Source organism: Lolium rigidum, chromosome 2, assembly GCF_022539505.1.
Source record: "Lolium rigidum isolate FL_2022 chromosome 2, APGP_CSIRO_Lrig_0.1, whole genome shotgun sequence".
NCBI classification, from domain to species: domain Eukaryota; kingdom Viridiplantae; phylum Streptophyta; class Magnoliopsida; order Poales; family Poaceae; genus Lolium; species Lolium rigidum.
The window spans coordinates 130,892,906-130,898,905 of NC_061509.1; positions in this window are offsets into that span (position 1 = coordinate 130,892,906).

Genomic DNA, 6,000 nt, shown 5'->3' on the forward strand with positions numbered 1-6,000 from the left:
TCCTATGCAAAAATTCGAAAGTTTCCTTTTCCGATAAAATTGACAATGATCGATCATGCGTTAAAAAATGGTGGCGCCTTGGTCCAAATTTCCTTTCTAGTGGATGCAGCATTTATTATCAAGTTGTTGGGCATGAAATGTGTCACACGAAAACGTCAGGGTGTATCCGTGGCACCGAATGATATACACCAGAACTCACCTTGCAGAGGCTAATAGCGTGATACACAAGGCATCTAGATGGCGCCTCTTTTAGCCCAAAGCCTCAATTATTCAGGAGATACCCCATTGGAGTTCCCGATGACTATGGGCTGAACTAAGTTGGTCTAACCACCCCTAACTTGGTTATCGGTTTGACGAACGAAACATGTGCAGAGTCGCCAAAGAAACAGAAAAAATGACAAGGGTTTGAGAGGATAAAAGTATATTTATGTTTTTTGATTGTTTGCTCAATTTGAATCGGCCATCAATTGTACTTTCCGTACAAGTTTTGGACACCTCTACACATTACAAAGTCGGCTTCTAAGCCAAATCACAACCCTAAACTAGGTACGCCAAATAGCACCCGGATATCCGTATCCAAATAAATTTTAGGTTATCCGATGAGTTTTATCCAAATAATCCAATTTTCATCTGAAACGCCGAAGCTAATAAAACATATTCAGTTGTTAGTGGGTTGTCGAGTTCGTCCGTTTAAATAATAGCTCACTTAAATAGTCGTTCTATCGAAGATGGAGCTCAAACTTGTTAAGATACTGCGCTATTGAAGCATGCGTTGATGTTATTGCACATATGAACCTACTTTCTGTTAGGAATGGTGCCCTAGATGCTCCACTTTATGAGTCGGTAGCTATAATGTTACTTGTCCATGTATGAATTATTGCCTTCAAGTTGGATGTTGGACTTGTGCTTAATAATTTATCTATGTTTGCCTTGGCCGATTGAGATTATGCTGGACACACACTATTGAGGCTCATGTGTAAGTCGGTGAGACGACTAGGTCTCGTAGAGCATGGAGATGTTGAACCGACTAGCATTAGTACGTTAAAGTTTAGGAAAGTTGGAGAGTGACACAAAGATCTAGCCGACCCGGGCGAGTTGTCATGTGCTGTAGCTAGAGCAATGGAATCCATGGACCTAAGTGAAAGAACATCTCTCGGTTTAAATTTTGAATATTTGATGTCAATATATATATATATGTGATACACTAATGTTTGATGAGATGGTGCAGATAATATATATATATGTATATGGTTGTTTTTGTGTGGAAAAACAAGACAAAAGGAAGCAGGAAAAACTTCACCAGGCAGGATAATCCGGGCCGGATATTTGCAAAATATCCGCGCCCTGAAAATCGGCTAAGGACTTTTTTGACGAGCGGCTCAGTAGTACCCTAGATCCAGGCCGGACTTTTCCCGGATTTTTCCAGAGGCCGTAAAATCTGGGGGCCCGGATAATCTGGCCCTTACTTAAGCCGGATAATCCGGGCCCCAAATTCCCCCAACAGCTGGATTTTGGAGGGGGTATTTATAATTGTGAATCTGCACCTCTGCACTTGTATGACTTGTGGGCAGCAGTTTGGATTCTTCTCACCCTGAAGCAGGATTATGTTCAGCATCCGCTGGTCCAGCCATCACAGGTACAGGTCAACCAATCCAACCATACGAGAAATCTGATAAAACTATGACTGAGATACGTACATGAGACGAACATCATTGCAAGTGCTGAGTGAAATGGTCATTCTTACAATAGACTTTGAGGATGAAAGGGTTTGCTCCTGAATGGTGTAGGATGATCAGTCAATATGTCCAAGGGGGTAGTGTTGGAGTAAAGGTAAATGATGACATTGGTCATTATTTCCAGACAAAAAAATGTTTGAGACAAGGTGATCCATTGTCTCCTATTCTTTTTAATATTGTGGTGGACATGCTTGCTATCATAATTGATAGAGCAAAAAATGATGATCAGGTAGGGGGCTTATTCCTCACCTTGTTGAAGGGGGGATCTCTATCCTACAATATGCTGATGATACTATCCTTTTCTTGGAACATGATCTCCAGAAAGCAGTAAATATGAAACTAATCCTATGTCTTTTTGAAGAGCTCTTAGGGCTTAAAATTAATTTCCACAAGAGCGAGATTTTTTGTTTTGGGAAGGCAAATGATGAATTGGACCAGTATAAACAGATCTTTGGATGTGATGCTGGTTCTCTACCTTTTAAATACTTAGGTATTCCTATTCACTTTAGAAAGATTCGAATTTCTGATTGGTATCCAGTGGAGACCCGATTTGAGAGCAAACTGGGATGCTGGAAAGGCAAATTATTGTCCTATGGGGACAGACTGGTCCTTATCAATTCAGTTTTAACAAGCTTACCGATGTTCATGCTATCTTTTCTAGAAATACCTGTCGGGGTAAGGAAAAGATTGGATTTTTATAGGTCTCGTTTCTTTTGGCAATCTGAGGAAAATAAAAGAAAATATAGGCTCACCAACTGGAATATCGTCTGCAGACCAAGGATCAAGGGGGTCTAGGTATTGAGGTCCTTGAATTAAAAATAGATGTTTATTGAGTAAGTGGCTTTATAAACTTCTTAACGAGGATGGGGTGTGGCAGGAGTTGCTGCAGAATAAATACCTAAGACAAAAGACCTTATCCGAGGTACAAGCTAAACCAACAGACTCTCCCTTTTGGAAGGGATTGATGAAGGTTAAGGACGATTTTTTTAGAAGAGGATTTTTCAAGATAGGTAATGGTAAGAGTATCAGTTTCTGGGAAGATACCTGGTTAGGTAATACACCGTACCATTAGCACAACAATATCCATCCTTATATAACATTGTGCATCACAAGAATGTAACAATAGCTCATGTGTTGGCTCAAACGCCTCTGAATATCAGTTTCAGAAGGCTGTTGGTGGGAAAAAAATGGTCTTTATGGTTGCAGTTATGCCGAAGACTTATGAGGATTAATTTATCTGATGAGAATGATCAGTTTGTTTGGAAATTGACAACAAATTGCGTGTTTACAGTGAAATCTATGTATGAGGATCTTATGAATGACCATACCCCTTTTTTTGCGAAAGTATCTTTGAAAAGTTAAAGTTCCTTTAAAGATAAAAATATTTATGTGGTTCTTAAGCAATAAGGTTTTACTTACTAAAGACAATTTAGCCAAAAGAAGATGGAATGGTTGTACAAAATGTGTTTTTTGTGGTGAGCAGGAGACTATTGAGCATTTGTTCATCACTTGTCCTTTAGCTAAAATTCTTTGGCGTACGATTAATTTTACTTTTGCTCTCCCACCTCCAACCAATATTACCAATATGTTTGGTAATTGGCTAAATGGAGTTGATAGACAATCAAAGGCTTTCATCCGTATTTGGGGTTTCTGCCTTATGTTGGTCTATCTGGAGGACAAGGAATGATATTATTTTTAACAAAAAACATTCTTTTCACTTTTTGCAGGTTATCCATATGGTGTCACATTGGGTCCAGTTGTGGGATCTTCTGTCACCGGAGGGACATCGGAATGCTATGGCTATTGGATGCACACGGCTCCAGATGGTTGCTCAGGATATCTTGTGTCAGGCTGGCTGGCGGCACAATAGACGGATACAATGATGTGTAGTTTGTTTTATTTTGTTTTCTTTCGCTGGTTGATTCTTGTATCTGTTGGAGATATGCCCAACAGGCAATAATAAAATGATTATTATAATATATCTTTGTGTTTATGATAAATGTTTGCATACCATGCTATAATTGTGTTAACCGAAACATTGATACATGTGTGTTATGTAAACAACAAGGAGTCCCTAGTAAGCCTCTTGTATAACTAGCTTGTTGATTAATAGATGATCATGGTTTCGTGATCGTGAACATTGGATGTTATTAATAACAAGGTTATGTCATTAGATGAATGATATAATGGACACACACCCAAATAAGCGTAGCATAAGATCACGTCATTAAGTTCAACTTGCTATAAGCTTCCGATACATAGTTACCTAGTCCTTCGACCATGAGATCATGTAAATCACTTATACCGGAAGGGTACTTTGATTACATCAAACGCCACTGCGTAAATGGGTGGTTATAAAGATGGGATTAAGTATTCGGAAAGTGTGAGTTGAGGCATATGGATCAAGAGTGGGATTTGTCCGTCCCGATGACGGATAGATATACTCTGGGCCCTCTCGGTGGAATATCGTCTGATTGGCTTGCAAGCATGTGACTGGTTCACAAGAGATGATATGCCACGGTACGAGTAAAGAGTACTTGTCAGTGACGAGGTTGAACAAGGTATCGTGATACTGATGATCGAACCTCGGACAAGTAAAATATCGCGTGACAAAAGGAATCAGTATCGTATGTAAATGGTTCAATCGATCACTAAGTTATCTTTGAATATGTGGGAGCCATTATGGATCTCCAGATCCCGCTATTGGTTATTGGTCGGAGAGAAGTCTCAACCATGTCTGCATAGTTCACGAACCGTAGGGTGACACACTTAAGGTTTGATGTCGTTTTAAGTAGATATGGAATATGGAATGGAGTTCGAATTTTGTTTGGAGTATCGGATGGGATCCAGGACATCACGAGGAGGTCCGGAATGGTCCGGAGAATAAGATTCATATATAGGAAGTCACTTTCTAAGTTTGGGAATGGTCCGGTGAATTTATGGAAGGTTGTTTTTGGAATCATCCAGAATAAATCACTATGGTATGAGGACTCCCGGAGGGACTCCACCAACCCTAGCCAACCCACCAAGTGGGAAGGTGGAGTCCATGGTGGACTCCACCTTGTTGGCCGGCCAAGGAGGCAAGGAAAGGGAGCAATCCCACTTGACCTATGTTTCGCCAATTTGGTAAGTTTTGGAGTTGGACTCCAATGTGGTTTTGGGGCAAACCCTAGGGATTTCCACCTATTTAAAGGGGAGGAGAGGGGAGGGGTAGCCACTCTTGGCCGAACCACCAAAGGGGGCACCCTGGCCGGCGCCCCAAGTCCCTCCCTCTCTCCCAAACCCTAGCTTCTACCTCCTCCTTCTTCTTATGCAGCGCTTACGGCGAAGCCCTGCCGGAGATCTCCACCACCACCGTCACCACGCCGTCGTGCTGGCGGGATTCCGAGGAGGAACTACTACATCCGCTGCCCGCTGGAACGGGGAGAAGGACGTCGTCATCAACACCGAACGTGTGATCGAGTACGGAGGTGCTGCCCGACTGTGGCACCGTCAAGATCTTCTACGCACTTTTGAAAGCGGCAAGTGATCATCTTATGCAACAACGAGATCTAATCTCGTAGGATTTGGAAATCGTCGAGGGTTAGTCTCATGATCTTCTCGTTACTACCATCTTCTAGATTGGATCTTGGCTTGTTATTCGTTCTTGCGGTAGAATTTTTTTGTTTTCTTTGCTACGAATCCCATCAGTATCAATTCTAGGCGATGCCTGAGATGTTTTAACTTTTTTACTCTTATACCTTTAATAAAAGGCCGTGTGCATCATCATGATGCAGAAGCCGGGGTTCCATTCCTCATTTCGAAAAAAGTGCTGGTTGGTGACTTGGGGCACGTTTGGTAGCCTGGGTGCCCCTTGGCTCGCATCGGCCCAGCATATTTCGGACCGTTTGGTTCCCTGGGCGCAGTCGCGTTCTTGCATAGCACGGGTTTTAAAGCACCCCTGGGACAGGCTCCGGAGGAACGTCCGGTTTGACAGTTTCTCCAGGGTCAGACCCTGACGAGACGAAAATCGACAATGCCGTTCGCGCGGGAGCTCCGCCTCGGCATGGCGGGAGAAGCCGAAATCCCAGCGGCGTTGCGCGGCAAAGATAGGGGTAACCTCCCTCTTCGATTACCCTCTCCATTAGCCCCCTCCCAAATTTTCCCTTCCCCCAAATTTCGCACCGGCGGCAGCGGCGACCCAGATCTGGCAGCGCGCATCTCCCTTCGGTCTCCGCCGTCGGACAAGGGTCCTCTTCTCCAGCCGCGGCGGAGCCTGCGCACA